This window comes from Nilaparvata lugens, chromosome 3 (assembly GCF_014356525.2).
Source record: "Nilaparvata lugens isolate BPH chromosome 3, ASM1435652v1, whole genome shotgun sequence".
NCBI classification, from domain to species: Eukaryota; Metazoa; Arthropoda; class Insecta; order Hemiptera; family Delphacidae; genus Nilaparvata; species Nilaparvata lugens.
In genome coordinates this window covers 64,725,597-64,743,696 of record NC_052506.1, presented here as the reverse complement: position 1 = coordinate 64,743,696, position 18,100 = coordinate 64,725,597, and positions in this window count along the sequence as shown.

Below are 18,100 nucleotides of genomic sequence, written 5' to 3'. Positions count from 1 at the left end.
AGGTACTCAGGTACTACTGTCTATAATTATGTGTCAAAGGTACCGATTTGAGTTCACCACGCATTAACCGAGCTATCTGAATATGATATACATGCGATAAAAGATTATACTGAATTTCCTCACATCATTATTATTAGACTGTTTATCACATTCTATGTCAGAGCTGGCAATACTGGTACAGAGAATTTATATTACAATACAAGAAGAATCACACAAAGAATGTTTCGTTTACCAAAAGTCAATAAATCATTTTCAAGCAATCATCCCAATATGTAGCTCCAAAATATTTCAATCAATTACCATACGAAATCAAATCATCTGGAAATATTAAGTCTTTTTTAAAACTTTTAAGAGCTTGGCTAATGTCTTTCCAAGAGTTAGTTTTTCTTGATGCAACACTGACATAAGTATGAATATGTTATGAAAAAACAGGTTCTAATAATATACAGATTAAACATTATATACATTTTTTTCTCTTTTCGATAATTAGAATCGTGAGAAATATATCATAGAGTAATGGTTTTTTAATTGAACTCTTTCCACTGTCGGTCTTTGTTTAGAGTGGGTTTCGAACTCCCTCACTCTATACGGTATTTTGCCCGGCGCCAATCAATTACTATGAATTGATAAAATTAATTACTTTACTGTAACTTCACTCACTGAACTAATAATAGTATTGAAGAAAAAGATAAAGATAGATAGATCAGGGTCGTGTGTAAGGGAATGTATAAAGTGAAAGGCAAAACAAAGGTTAATTATGAATTTATTATTGAACTTTAAATTCATATGAATTATAAAAAATTGATCAAAAATATAGTAATGATTAGATATAAATACAAGATGATTAAGTTTTTTGAAAGTACAACAGTTCAAGTTTAATTTTAAACAACAAAATTTAACAAACAGTTATTATTACTTTTATCAGGTTACTTGAAAAATAAGTAATAAAATCAAAATATTGAACACCTCTAGTTAAAAATACGATTATAGTCAAAAATAAGAGAATTGATAAATTTTAAAGAATGAATATGATTAGGGGAGCCTTGCTTTAAAAAAACTATTATTTGTGCTTAGAAGAAAATTTCAACTGTAAGCTTCAAGAAGTTAATTAAAACTGTATCTACAGATTTGTATTTAGAAGAGCCAAATAATTAAATTTGCTGTTTACTTTGATGCTATGTAATTTGATATAGTTATTGGGCTTTTTAGGGTGGGGTGGTGTGGATTTGAAATGAGAAAAATTGAAAATTCTAAATACAATCTTTACCTGGCTCAGTCAATTCCCTATAGGATAATTGAAGTCTGAAACCAAAAACTCACTCCTACACTGAACACTGTCCAAAATCCAAGAGACTCACAGCAACTAACAGCAACTCAACTGCCACTAACTGCCACTGACTTGCAAGGCATGGTCTGCCTGTTTATATACTAGAACCACGATTTTCCACCCCTCATCACCCTTCGCCCTCTAGCTCCGCCTACACTCAAACTCTTCAGCTAATATTCTGCTTACAAATTGAATTCAAATATCAATTTAAATTTACTATAATGTTTATTATGTTATATCATTTTAAAATATGGCTCCCCTTCATTATTAAAACAAATGATATCATACATTTTACCAATATTTAAACTCTAAAGTTTGGATACTGACAATTGAATGCATTGATTTGATTAATACAGTAATCAATCTTATAAATCTAATATGGCGAACACTTCAATAATAAATACATGAACTGAATAAAATACAATGTCATACAGTACATCATTACAATCAAGTTGAATGAATCAAATTAATAAGATACCAACTAATAATTTCTTTATTAATTAAGCAGGTTTCTTATACTCATTGTCAACATGTTTCAATCAAATATACCTAATTTATTCTATTTACAAATTTGTCCTTAGCCTATGAATTCGGATTCAACTAACTAAATTAGCTTATAATAATTATTAAATTATAATTTATTGTACAGCATTATTTGTTGAATACTTTATACATATAGCCTAATCTACTTCACGCCCTAATTTATAAATACATTTACTCATATATCATGTTCATTGTTTTATGTGATCACCATTCAAATAACTGATCATCAAATAATTGCTTCAATAATATTCATATGCTGACCACGTGGTAAAATTGTAGCATATGCTGACCACGTGGTAAAATTGTAGCATATGCTGACCACGTGGTTACATTGAAAACTACATATCTATATTCTACTACTCTCCCAACTATATATCTATATTGCTATTCACAATCTTCATTTACCTGCCATCAATTTATGCTATAGATATATACAAGGGTTGACACAAAGCACAGTGGACCATGTGGTTTCTATTGTAGACGTGTCAGTGACTGACGTTACTGTTATCATATATTGTTAGCAATTCTCTATGACAGAATGATTTTGTCTCAAACTACTTTGAAAAGAATAATAACCCCAGTCATTTGGCTAGGTAGGCTATTCAAATGCATTCTCAATAGTTTCGAGAAACGGTTCTTTTTATTATTCTGGCTCTTCGAGCGTTCATATTCTTAAATACAATATGTTCAGAGCACGTGTTACAACAAATAACATATATCTACAATTTTTAAATTTTAGGAGAGCACATGGTCGCCATTTGTGGCTCATAATACATTCATATAAAATAATAATGACAGACTATATATTTTTTTTCAATATTCAAGATAAATTGTAATGGTTGTATATTTTTGTTCAAAATGGTTTGCAGACGTCATGGAGTGCAAGAGATTTTTGATAAATGCTGGACTCAAAAATCAATGGATTTTATTTTTGTGTAATTCTAAATCAAGTTATAATCATAATGTAATTTTTTGTAATGATGATTAATTTTTTTTCTGTATGTTGACCACGAATACTGGTTAGAGTGGTCAACATAGTTCCTCCTTTTTTAAATTGTAATTTGTTATGTTTTTTTTTTTGAAAGGAAACAATAAATTTCATTTTCATTTCATTTTTTTCATTTTCATATATTGAGACTGATTATACAGTCTCTATAATATTAGTTTTAACAATTCTAATAGAGTAGTACGTAAATATAGTTGAAGGTATGAATAGGCTTTATAGGTATTTGCTAAAGCATGATTGAACCCTATATTCGACTATCCAACTTGTTGAGAAAATATGCTATGAAACGAAGTTAGAGGCGTGCTGAAGCCACCATTGGAAAATTTCGTTATCATTAAGCACTGATTACACCGTTGCAATAACAAGCTATCTTTGATTGTAGAGATTAAGTCTAGCTGTGATTTCATTGGCAATTACTATCTTTTTTTAACGTCGGTTAGCCCATGCTTTTCCACATTACACTTTTTTGTAATTACAATATTACACCAGAGTGTTAGTTTTAATTTATTTCAAATTAAAATAATTGAGTCTTTTTATTCTTATTTTGTTTGCTCTCAAATGTACAGTAATGTTTAATTGAATGCCAGGCGGCCAGGTAAGTTGTCATAAAAATGATAAGAGACGTGTTCGATGAATTGGATCTTCCATTCATTAAATGCACAGAGTGCAATGACATTAATTATTTTAAATATTTATTTAGAGATGAGGAGGGCTCTGCGAATAGCTGGTGTCATGAGTTTTCAGTTATTCACCAAAATATCCGAAGCTACGGTAGAAATATTGATGAATTTTTAACTGTTTTACATGGACTTGAGCATGAATTTAATTGTATTATTTTAACCGAAGCATGGCTAAAAGATAAAAGTAACTTAATTACAATTCCAGGATACAATTTATTCAGAAATTATAACAGCTTGAATCAGAGTGATGGGTTGGTTGTCTATATTGATAGCGAGTTATCAGTAACATGTAGCGAGCATTTAATTGGCGGCCTGGCCACCTGTTTGAGTCTGAAGTTTGAATGGGCGGGTGCAACATGCGAGCTTCTATCCATCCATCGCAGTCCAAACTCCGGCCTCTCTGATTTCATAGATGCACTTGAAATAATTTATTGTAATGAACATTCAAATAGCTCTATTCGGCTGTTAGCCGGTGATATCAATTGCGACTTACTGAATGTTGCTCCCAACTCTCTTGAAGAACGTTAAGTGGATGTATTGAGCGGCGCGAGTTATGTGGCATGCATAGATAAAGTCACTCGTTCCACTAGTGGCACGTGTATTGACCACTATTTTATCAAACTTCCGCGTACCTTCAAAGCATCATCTGTTATCTTACAGTCCTCTATAACAGATCACTATGCCATATGTTTGAATTTAGTATCTTCCAACTCACTCAAGCCCACGAATGTTGATAAATTCGTTTCAAGAACAGACTGGAACGAAATTTCAAAATCTCTTTCAAGCCAAAATTGGGATAGCGTTGATCAAAATGATGTTGATATGGCTGCTGACCAATTCACTAACATACTTCAGAATGTTATTGAATCCAAAACATCAGTGTTTGAACTTTCAGCTAAAAAAACCCAAATCAAGCCTTGGATCAGTGCGGGACTTGTTAACTCAATACGGCATCGTGACAAACTTAGAAAAAACTAAACAGACAGCCTTTTAATCAAATTCTCAAGAACAAGTTTAAACAATACAGGAATTTTCTTCATTCTGCAATCAAACAAGCCAAACATAGATACTACAAAAACAAAATTGAAGAATCTTCTCATAATCCAAGAAAACTGTGGGCGGTTATTAATGAAATTTCGGGTCGTCCAGCCAATAAGCAACCTTTACTCAAGCACTTTTACTCAAAGTGGAGAAACAAACAGCTCCGAAGGAATTGGAGAAATCTGCAATGATTTCAACCAATACTTTTCGGCAGTTGGGGTAAACCTGGCTGGTTCTATCATGGTGCAGGGTGCGCCAGAAATAAAAGATCAAGATCATGCAGTGGAGACTGTATTCGAGTTTCAGCCAGTTTCAAGACAAGAAATTGCTGATGTAGTCAAGAGTCTAAAAGGCCGTTCTGCCCCTGGCCACGACGGTATCCCAACTAGGGTTTTCAGAGATAACTTAGATTCACTAATTTCACCTATCCATCACATAGTCAATCTTAGCATTGCGGTGGGCCGTTTCCCATGTGCTCTCAAAACTGCCAAGGTAATACCAATATATGAATCAGGACAAAAGAATGTCTTGTCAAACTGTAGGCCAATTTCTTTGTTAGTAACAATGTCCAAAATTCTTGAAAAATGTGTCAAGAAACATTTATCCAAGTACTTTTAATGAGAATGATTTGATCTCTGAAAACCAATATGGGTTTCAACAATCAAAAAACACCTCTGATGCTCTTTTTGATTTGACACGGCATATTTCAAATAATATTAAGATTGAAAATAAAGTTTTAATAACATTTTTAGACTTGGAAAAGGCCTTTGATTCTGTTGATAGATCTGAACTTATCACTAAACTCGAGATGTGTGGCATCAAGTACAACTCACTGCAGTGGTTCAAAAGTTACTTTGATAATCGACAGCAGTACGTTTTAATTGATGGAAAATTTAGTGAAACGGAACCTGTTGAGTTTGGAGTGGTTCAAGATAGCACTCTTGGACCTCTTCTCTTTCTCATCTATGTGAATAATATTTCAAAATTTCAAACTAATGGAAAATTGTTCTTGTTTGCTGATGACACGGTGTTGATGTCAGCTGAGGGCACATGGGAGAGGACTTATTGTGGTGCATCATTGGACCTTGCAAGAATTAAAAACTTGTTTGATCACAACTGCCTGACCGTTAATGTTACAAAAACTGAATACATGTCAATAGTAACAAGAAACCAAACTGATCCAGGCCAACTCATATTGAAGATGCACTCATGCGGAAATGCAAGGAGTCAGGACTGAGACTGTCATTCCCTTGAACGAGTTGATTACTACAAATACTTAGGTGTTATAATAGATAACAAGTTGAGTTGGGTGCAGCATATTCAGTGTGTAAAGGGCAGACTCAGAAAATTATTATTTGCTTTTTCTGAGATCAGCCAAGTTATGAGCATAGACCAGTGCAGAATGGTGTACTTTGCATATGCTCAGTCGCTGATCCAGTACGGCATCCTGGCTAGGGGTGGTGTTTCCTCTACTGTCATTGAACCCCTAGCCTTTACACAAAGAGCAATAATAAAAAAATACTGAAAAGAAATCACAGATACCCGACTACCTTGCTTTTTTCAGAATTTCCGGTTTTAAATATCAGACAACTTTTTATCAAATCACTTTTAATTCACATAAAAAAATACAAAACTCAGATCATTGGCGAAACAGATTTAAATTCCTGTTATGAAACTCGCCATAGGTCCAACTATAATTATGAAATTCCTCAATTGACACATGGGTCAGAACTATCAAATACATATTACTTAGCACACATTTTATATAGAAACATTCCAAATGAGATCAGAGAGGCTGAGGTGTGCTGTTTGGCCGTGTATAGGAGGGGTGTCGACAGGTGGCTATATAGCATTGGCTGGGAGGCAGCTGGAGCCCTTCTCTGCTTTCGGTACACCCGCCAACAACTCTTGTAGAGATAAAATTCCTTGAAATCATAAAGTGATTTTTCTTGACATGACATAAATGTTATTTTTCCTTCTTTTTTTTAATGATAAATTAGTCCTTTCTCTTATTTGTAACCCAGCGTGACACGGTCTCAGAGCCATCCTCTCTCATTATGAATAAGTTATCTTTCTTTATTTTATTTATTTTTTAAAAAAATATTCATTTACTTTGTAATTATTATAAAAAATATTTTGTGATTGCAAATGTGTTGTCCATGGAACTAACCTCCACACGCAGGCGATTGGTCTTTGTGAAGGAATTCCATGTACTATATGTATCTGGCTTGCTATTTTTGTAAAGTACCTATGTTGTAAAGAAGGAATAAAGATTATTTGAATTTGAAAATTTTTAAAACCTTCTTTTACTTCTTCTTCATAAGGTTCTCCTTACTCATCAACTCGAGTTGAAATCTGTGTGATTGTTTAGTCTAATTTCTCATTCAATTCTACACTTACTTGAGAACCGACAGTATTTATTTGTTGTTTAGTTTCTTTGAAAACAGTTTCAACCCGAGAAACAACTTGATTAATACCGGTTGTGAGTGCATCCATTCTCTTACTCATAGTCTGTATCAGATTGTACATAGCAGCCATAGTAGTGGGGGAGTTATTCTCAACTTGAGGGAAATTATTTTCATTACTTTTATTTTGAAAATATTTTCTGATTCAGAATCATCAGGTACTTTGACTACTTCTGGTTCAGCATCAGAATTAGGTTCTGAAAAATTATCAGGTTCTTGAATTCTATCCAAATCAAGTTTAGGAGATTCGATCTGGGTTGGAGACATTTGATTTAGATTTTCAGGACAAAAGTTTGAGGAAGATATACTGCCTCAATTCCTATCTTGCATACTTGATTCATCCAGATCAACGACTGAAGGAGATTCTGGGTTTGTAGCCATTTCTAAAAAATATCTTGACCTTTCAATTTCCTGAATCTTTAAACCTTATACCGCACAATATAAATTTATCAATTCTCTAAACATAAATTATAGTCTGGTCGTTTTTCTACCACAAAAATAATGTTTATTATCTGCTTGCACAAGCATACAGTAACACATAAGAACTTATAATAATTAAAGATTTATCCATGAGTATATATCGTGCCTTTCATAATAATTTCACTCTTGGAATGAGTGTGCTCAATTAATATTACAAAAATAAATGGTTTTCTTTACAATAAGTTATTCCTGCCGTATTGACTCGGTTCATTTACTGGTAACTTGAATTTATTACTTAATATTATATATCTATTTTCTGCATAATTATATCTATCGTTTGTATTTTCTAACATTAATAAAGCTATGATTTCTTTTTTCAAAAAAATAATCAAACAATCAAATGCATTCCAAAAATCAAATACAATATTGTTTTCTAATTTCCAATATGTGTTCCCTATAGGCTACACAGTGTGGGGACACTTGAATATATATAATAAGATATTGAACTCTTTCCCACTGTCGGTCTTTGTTTAGAGTGAGTTTCGATCTCCCTCACTCTATACGGTATTTTGCCCGGCGCCAATCAATCACTTTGGATTGATGAAATAATTACTTGACTATAATTTCACTCACTGTGTGGATACTTATATTTCACTCACTGAACTAATAATAGTATTGAAGAAAAAGATAAAGATAGATAGATCAGGGTCGTGTGTAAGGGAATGTACGAAGTGAAAGGCAAAACAAAGGTTAATTATGAGTTTATTATTGAACTTTAAATTAATATGAATTTATAGAAAAATGATCAAAAATATAGTAATGATTAGATATGAATACAAGATGATTAAGTTTTTGAAAGTACAACAGTTCAAGTTTAATTTTAAACAACAAAATTTAACAAACAGTTATTATTACTTTTATCAGGTTACTTGAAAAATAAGTAATAAAATCAAAATATTGAACACCTCTAGTTGAAAATACGATTATAGTCAAAAATAAGAGAATTGATAAATTTTAAAGAATGAATATGATTAGGGGAGCCTTGCTTTAAAAAACTATTATTTGTGCTTAGAGGAAAATTTCAACTGTAAGCTTCAAGAAGTTAATTAAAACTGTATCTACAGATTTGTATTTAGAGGAGCTAAATAATTAAATTTGCTGTTTACTTTGATGCTATGTAATTTGATATAGTTATTTGGGCTTTTTAGGGTGGGGTGGTGTGGATTTGAAATGAGAAAAATTGAAAATTCTGAATACAATCTTTTCCTGGCTCAGTCAATTCCCTATAGGATAATTGAAGTCTGAAACCAAAAACTCACTCCTACACTGAACACTGTCCAAAATCCAAGAGACTCACAGCAACTAACAGCAACTCAACTGCCACTAACTGCCACTAACTGCCACTAACTGCCACTAACTGCCACTAACTGCCACTAACTGCAACTCAAATGCCACTAACTTGCAAGGCATGGTCTGCCTGTTTATATACTAGAACCACGATTTTCCACCCCTCATCACCCTTCGCCCTCTAGCTCCGCCTACACTCAAACTCTTCAGCTAATATTCTGCTTACAAATTGCATTCAAATATCAATTTAAATTCACTATAATGTTTATTATGTTGTATCATTTTAAACTATGGCTCCCCTTCATTATTGAAACAAATGATATTATACATTTTACCAAGATTTAAACTCTGAAGTTTGGATACTGACAATTGAATGCATCGATTTGAGTGATACAGTAATCAATCTTATAAATCTAATATGGCAAATACTTCAATAATAAATACATGAAATGAACAGAATACAATGTCATACAGTACATCATTACAATTGAGTTGAATAAATCAAATTAATGAGATATCAATTAATTACTACTTAATTAATTAAGCAGGTTTCTTATACTCATTGTCAACATGTTTCAATCAAATATACCTAATTCATTCTATTTACAAATTTGTCCTTAGCCTATGAATTCGGATTCAACTAACTTAATTAGCTTATAATAATTATTAAATTATAATTTATTGTACAGCATTATTTGTTGAATACTTTATACATATAGCCTAATCTACTTCACGCCCTAATTTATAAATACATTTACTCATATATCATATTCATCGTTTTATGTGATCACCATTCAAATAACTGATCATCAAATAATTGCTTCAATAATATTCATATGCTGACCACGTGGTAAAATTGTAGCATATGCTGACCACGTGGTTACATTGAAAACTACAAATCTATATTTACTTCTCTCCTAACCTTATATCTATATCGCTATTCACAATCTTCATTTACCTGCCATCAACTTATGCTATAGATATATACAAGGGTTGACACAAAACACAGTGGGCCATGTGGTTTCTATTGTAAACGTGTCTGTGACTGACATTAGAATGCTGTTACGTTTCTAGGAAAGAATGATTTTGTCTCAAACTATTTTGAAAAGAATAATGACCCCAGCGTCTGTCTAGCTAGGTAGGCTATTCAAATCCATTCTCAATAGTTTCGAGAAACGGTTCTTTTTATTATTCTAGCTCTTCGAGCGTTCATATTCCTAAATACAATATGTTCAGAGCACGTGTTACAACACATAACAGGAATCTACAATTTTTAAATTTTAGGAGAGCACGTGGTCGCCATTTGTGGCTCAATATTTATATACAAATTTAAATATTATATCATGAAGAACATGATAATTGAATATGATATTATATTGAAATAAATCAATATGTCAATATTTATAATCATTCTTGCACACACTCATATGCACACACATTCACATATGCGCACACACATTCACACATGTGCACACACACACACACACACACACACACACACACACACACCACACACACACACACACACCACACACACACCACACACACACACACACACCACACACACACACACACACACACACACACACACACACACACACACACACACACACACACACACACACACTTACACAAAACTTAAAACTATGTACGGAGTGGTTGCTGTTTTTTTCATATTTAGTTCAATTTTATTCATAGTTAACGTTTCATTTTTTCCAAAGTGCTGCTGTAACTAGACCATAAATGAATGCGTTTTGAAGAAAGAGACAGTGATTGAAATTTAATACTGTCTTACGGTTTATGCATACCGGACGGGATTTGTGAGTTCAATGATCTTTGATTGTTGCAGTGTTCATGTTGTGTAAATTATACTAAATTTGGACCTATATTAATTTGGTAAAAGAATCATTCGGGTTGTCTAGTTGTGAAATGAATTCCTTGATTTCTTTTCTAAATAACTGATGTGACATTATTTTCCTTGTTGTTACTGGAAGTGAATTGAATATTTTTATAGCTATGTATTTGAAGTGTCGTCTGGAATGTTCTAATCTTGGTTTTGGGAGGTTAATGTCCTGTGAATTCCTGAGGTTTATCCTTTCTCTCATCTGTTGAATATCGAAATTATTTTCAGCTGAATCCAGCAATGCTTTGAATAGAAAAGAATGTCCCACTGATAATATTGATAGTTCTCTGAAAAGCATCATTGAACTATATTGTTTAGGTTTATTACAAATTTTTTTTTATATATGTTTCTGACCAGTAATCACATGTTTAATATGAACATTGTATGCACTCCCATAGCATATTATTCCATAATTTATTCTAGAACCAATAATTGCATGGTAGAATTGTAACAATACTTCTTTTGGACATAACTGTCTGAGGTAATAGAACTTCCTTATGTATACAAATAACTCATTTTTTATCTTCTGTACATGATCTGACCAAGTGAGCCTACTATCCAATATGAGGCCCAGATACTTAACTGTACGTGCTTGTTTTATTGATTCACAGTTACAAAATATATTATTCACCTGGTGCGCACAATCTAATTTATGGAAGTAAATACTAGTTAACTCCTGATCCGTGTTTTGAAGATTAAATTGTATTATATTAGATTTGTCTGTGTTGATAGTTAATTTATTTTCGCAAAACCACCACCTAAGGTGCTTAAGTTCCATTTCTAATTTATTTTTAAGTTCTTGATTTGTTTTGGCCGAATAAAATATAATTGTATCGTCTGCAAAGGATACAGGGATCTTTCCCTGTAAGTCACCATCCGTCAAATCGTTAATAAAGACCAGGAATAAAGTACTTGATAACACTGATCCTTGAGGAATACCTATGTTAATGTCCCTGGGTTCACTCAACGTATCGTTAATTCTGACCCTTTGACTCCTATTAGATAGGTAGGATCTTAACCAATCATTAGCAATTCCTCTTACTCCTGATAAATCAAGTTTTTTAAAAGCATGTTTTTATCAATAGCATCATATGCTTTAGATATATCAAGAAACAGAGATGCACACTTATTATTAACACTAAAACTGTCATTTATTTTCGAAATGAGATTTTTAATTGCCGCTTCTGTACTTCTTCCTTCACAGAAACCATATTGGTTATCACTGAAAAAGTTATTATTTTTATAAAAGTTTCCAAGTCTAATCTTGAATATTTTTTCTAAAATCTTGGGAAAAAACCGGTAAAAGAGAAATTGGGCAGAACTGAACTATGTTTTTACAATTTGGCTTTTTAGGAATAGGTAGGCCTATAACTACGCTGTGTTTGAACATGCTTGGGAATTTTCCTTTGGCAATACTCAGGTTAATTAGATCGGTTAATTTGTTCAAATAATTCATGTAAGTTTTTTCAATCATACTTGTGCTTATTCCATCTACACCTGGCGAATTTATTTTTCAATTTTCTTTTTATACTTGCTACTTCCTCCGGATTTGTAGGGTGGAGAAAAATTTAATTAGTTGAAGATTTGTATGGAAGCCTTATTTTTGATAAGCAGACTCTTCCCTGGTTTGCAATGTGGTTTGTTCTAATTCATCATTCATTTTATTCACAACATTTAGAAAATAAGAATTAAACGAATTAGAAATTTTATTACTATCATGTATGCTATTTCCCTGCTCATCAACAATTAGTTTTAGTGGTTCTTTATTTTTTTCAATCCTATTAATGCGTCAATTGTTTTCCACGTCTCTCTAATGTTTCCCTGGCTTTCTCCAAACAGTTTTGAATAATAATATTGTTCTCTTCCTCTCAGTTCATTACGTAAGTTATTTTTAAATGTATTGTATATTTGAATTAAGTCGTCATTATTAGGTTGTTTGATTACATTCTTGTATAACTCATTTCTTAAGTTTATTTGCTTGAACAGATAACTATTTATCCATGGTGACCTAAATTTCTGTGTCGAGTTATTTTTAAAAAGAAGATTTTCTTGTGAATCTCTGATATTGCTTTTTGAAATGTCAATGAAATTTTCCTATCCCTCATCAACCGATACTGCTGGTATTTCTCTATCCCAATCAATCGACGATAAAATATTATTCAACTTCCGGTAATTGATTGGGCATATTTTTTTACAATTTGTATCTGCTTCTTCGTTGGATCTCTTCAATCCTTCAACTTTAAGTATGATTGTACTGTGATCAGTTATATCTAAATGTAGTATTTCTGGAATTAGATTAATTTTATTCAGTTTTGTTCTATTTTTGCCGGATTTTAAGTGAAGATGATCTATTTTAGACTTGGAAAATAGGGACCTATGAGTGTAATCAGTATTGAGTGATTCAAATCCAAAACTGTTCATTAGATATTTGTAATAATCAATAAATCTGGTGTTCTGAAAAATATCTATATCCATATCTCCCGTGAAAAATAAAGAGACCTCATTGTTTTTGTTAATATAAAATATTTCTTCTAAGTACAAGGTTTGATTTATTGATTTATTATAATACAATTAATAATTTGAAGCTTCCTTCAGACTTTGCCAATAAATTTAATAATTATAGCTCTTTGCTTTCATTCTATTCCATACACTATAATGAATTATTGACTAGGTTATCTTATGTAATTTTGCATTTATCTATACATTTTGTTCTCAATTACAATTTTAAGATAGACATTAGGCTTTTTATTTTTATAATAGATTTAGGGTCACTGTTTGGGCGCCACGTGTTGGGGTTTATAATCTTGAAATCCCAATTTAGAAATATCCATTACTACTTTGGCCTATTTTTATTGAATAAATTTAAATTAGTTCCATATTTTTATATTTAAAAAGGTTTATTGTATTTTGTAATTGCTCCAAATAACTCAATCAATTAATAGGCCTAAGTTACACATGTGGTGGTGATGGAATATGCAGGAAAATTTGGCAATAAATATATTATTGATGATCAACTCACTGATATTATATAGTCCTCATAAAACCGGTCGACACAATATGACAACGACATATATGTGTTATCTCTCCTTCACATATGAAGCATGTTCAGTTCTCAGCACATCATCATACGGCATGATCCAACACATACCCGACAAACGATAAGATTTTCTTCACCGCACTTCCGAGATGTGACATCACACTCAATTGCCAAATTGAGGAAGGAAATGGGATTGGTGGTGAATGGAATTTGATATTTTATTTTATTTTGAATTACTTTACTTTTTTAATAATTTGGAAAGTATTATCATCTGTAGAATATTTTTGTTATTGGCTGATAAATCTATCAGCTGTATGAGAGGAGCGCTCTCTGTTATTGGAAATAGGAGATAATGAACTCAGAGATTGGCACCTACTTTCAAAATTCTTTTGATTTAGTCTGTTTCTATTTTTATTTGAAAATATGCCATGAAAATAAGTATAATATACTAGTTTGTATACTACCAAAAGATGCTTTCTTTAGTTATTTCAATTTGTAGTTTTTAGTTATTCATTTAGGCATAAAGAAAATCAGTTTTTAGTTATTCATTTAGAAAATCTTATTGCTCATTATTGTTCAAGCTTATTCAGGCCTAGACAGGCTGACCGGGACTAACCCCTACACACAGATGTATAGTCTTTGTAGGAGTATTCCATACATTTATATTACAATTATTGTAATTGTAGTTAATATTGTATCTATGGATTTTCTGGAATAGAGAATATTTGAATTTGAATTTGAATTGTAGTCTGATTCGTTATCAGCAACTGAACTAGTCCCATCATATGATGTGTAGAACATGTACACTGTACAATTTTACCACAGGTAATAGATTAAGGTCACCGATCCCAGTGTCTAGCAATCGCTACACTGCAACCCACATTCTCAAAAGATATTGCTCTTATAGAATATAATGGAATAGAAAAATGCTTTTATTCTACATTACACTATAAATACAATCAATTTTCCTCCGTTTCTGAAAACCATTATTCTCTATTTATTCAGATTGACTCTCACGTACCACATTTTTCAATATCGATGCAGATTATTTTTCATATATTGGAGGCCAGTTGGAGAATCCGATAATATGGCAATATCATCCGCATATAGCAACATTCGAATCTTCATAACTGCAATTAACAACCCTCCCCCCAGCTCATCATGCAAGTCATTCATAAAAAGTGAAAAAAGCAACAGACTCAATAAACAACCCTGTCTTGAGCCTGACCTAGTCTCAAAACTTCGAGTCAGCTCCTCAGAGCACCAGACGCCAGCTGAAGTACTCAAATTATAATTTAATGCTTGTCACGTGGTATTTTAGCACCACGGAATACTTGGAGTAAACCAGTGAATTTTTAATAGAATTATAAAATGGAAAAGAAAGTTAGACCTAGTCAAAGGATCAATCCACTTAAATTGAATATTGTTAGCGATAAAGAGTAATTGTATTATCTAAAATGATAAGAAAACATGTATAACTGTGATTCAACAACTGAGAATCCATTGGCAGAATTAAAAATTATAAAGCGGCTTACTTATTATTGGTGGATTATAAAAAATAAAAGTTTGCATGTACATTGAGGTTAGAATTATTTGTTTACACTTTTAAATGAATCAATCGATCTAGTATAAATCGATAGTTATTTGAATCAATACTTAGCGAATCAGCTGATTGTCAATCAACCAATATAGGTTGAATTATAAAAATTTACTCATAAAAGATGTATTATATATACTAAGGAAGGTTGATGTATAGAAATACGGACAACTATTATTGCTGTATAAATATTTATTATAATCTAAAAAGCACGAAAATCAAGAGTATACAAAACTCACATAAAAAACTAAATGTATATTATCTATAAACATCATATATCGCGATTTATTTATGAATATAGTTTAAGATAATCACTCCATATATTTATATAAAAACTTTTTATTTAATTTTTTCTATTATAAAGTTGAAGAAGCCCTGATTCTGAGGCGACCAATTGTATTGAGTTTACTAAATTGAAGGCCAATCAGAAAGAAGCTTACAAAATTGTTCTAGGAAGAGATAATTTTTTCTGAAAACCACTCTCTTCTGGCTTGTGATCTTGACCTGAGAGGATGCACATGAAGTTTGGGGTTCTTTCTTCCTTTAAATTTTAAAATTATCAAGCCAAACCCTTTTTCCTTTAAATGTGGAATATTTGTAATTAATGTTAAATTATCTGTGAACTCAGTGTTATTGAAGAGTTCGTAATTGTATTCATTCCCTATGAATATATATCTTCAATTACGGAAATAAATCTATAAGAAATCAGGACCACGCGCGAGCCCAGCCGAGACGAAAAGGACCTGCACAATTAATTATTGGAAATAATTAATTCAATCTACGAGACCGTCAAGAACAATTTAAGGTGAGTGGTAGATCAAACGAGCTCGTTATAAGGCCTTTCTGTTCATAGTGGGGGAATTAATCAAAGCGCTAAACAAATCAACTGAAATCAAGAAAAATATGCAACGTGTTGAATGCTATCACATAGTTTATAAGAACGTTTTATGAATCTATTTAATATATGTAGGAAGCTTACTTCCATGCATGGCACGGACTCATTATAAAACCCTGAGATCTTATATTTTGAATATTAATTTGACAATTATTATTTTGCTAATTGATCAAAATATGTCATATCAAATCTATAAACCGAACAGGTTCTAATTTGTAGAATTCTGAATTGAACCAAGTCCACGCATCAGTATTAAATATAATATATTTATAGTCTTTAAAACTCAATATTGTGATTGCTAATAAACCTTGTGATAATTATTCAAATATTATATAAGAATTCATTTAAAGAAAATTTATAGATATCGAAAATTTTATATACATTGTTTTATGGGAATATATTTTGTGTTTTATGTCAGCATACAAATCATAGAAATTTATTTTATCCTAATTCATCTCGTGATATACAGTTTGAGCTGTCTTGGTACCAAAAAATATTCAGCAGCATATAAAATTATTGAATCAATTAATATTGATCTTATTAAGAGCACTCCATACTTATCATCCTTTGATGATAGTCATATTAGTCCGCCAGAAAAAATATATTGATAATTATATTAATAAGGTTCCAGTTATATCATATAAGGATCCAGAGAGCTTCAAGAACTGGCGTTGTAAGTCCTAAGGAATTTTAGAAGGATAAATTGGTGAACACCTGTATTCATGACAAGCGTTTTAAGGATCAACTAGAAAAACTATAGTTGGTCTTTATTATTCTTTATTGTGTACATGGTTACTGATAGTCATCAAATATTCTTTTGATTTCCTCTTTGGTATTCTTCAAGAACTTCAAAGAAGCAGCGGTAAGAATTAATAATCACCGGTCATTGAACCCTATGGTGATTGATTATATTGGGAAAATTCGTGTTTCTACCACTGAGCTAGAGCTGAGGTTTGAACCCAGCAATTTTGCGAGCCGGACGGCCTTAATTTTTTGTGAATTTATTCGCAAAAGAGGGAATTTAGCAACTGCTCTCGCAGATATCAGAAACACGTCTTCACATGCTTTAATAATATTCAAAATTTTGGTTGATAATCCTAAACAACTTAGTTCGTAGTATAATGCTATCCTATCGATAGAATCAAAAGCTGCTGAGTAATCAACGAAGAAACAATACAATTATCCTCTTTTTCAAGCTTATCTTAGACTTGCGATAGATGTCAATGAAAATATATTATCTATTGTTGAGTAGCCTTTTACGGCCTCTATGGAATCTCGTTTGAAACTCATTTAGAATCTTGTTCTCTTCGACCCACTGATTGAGTCTATTCAATATCAAACCCGCGAAAATCTTAGAAAAAGTTGTAAGAAAACTAATTACTCTGTAGTTGCTCACTACATCGCTAGCACCTTTCTTGAACAACGGAAAAATTATGGAGGACTTGAAACTACTTGGTACTCTGCCCAATGTGAAAATCATATTGAATAACTCCTTCAAGTTTCAAACCATAACACCGAGGACTTAGTACAAGATTTTTCACACGTGTGACGTTTCCATCTAGGTAATTATTCAAAAGTACCCCAGGCAAAAGTACCCTAGGCATTATTCATTATTTAACAGTACCGCCCCAAGGAGCGTTACAACAGGTAATTCTTACTATCGCTTTTCGTTGGTTTAGTTTTTATATTTCATGTTAAATGTACTATCAAATTCTTGAGAATGCTACTGTGAAATTAAATTTCTAATCGATTGAGTAATGCCTTCAGTATAAATCTTGATTAGTGATATTTCAACATAAATTGGTAGTATTTTGTAGTAATAGATTTTCTGAATTATTT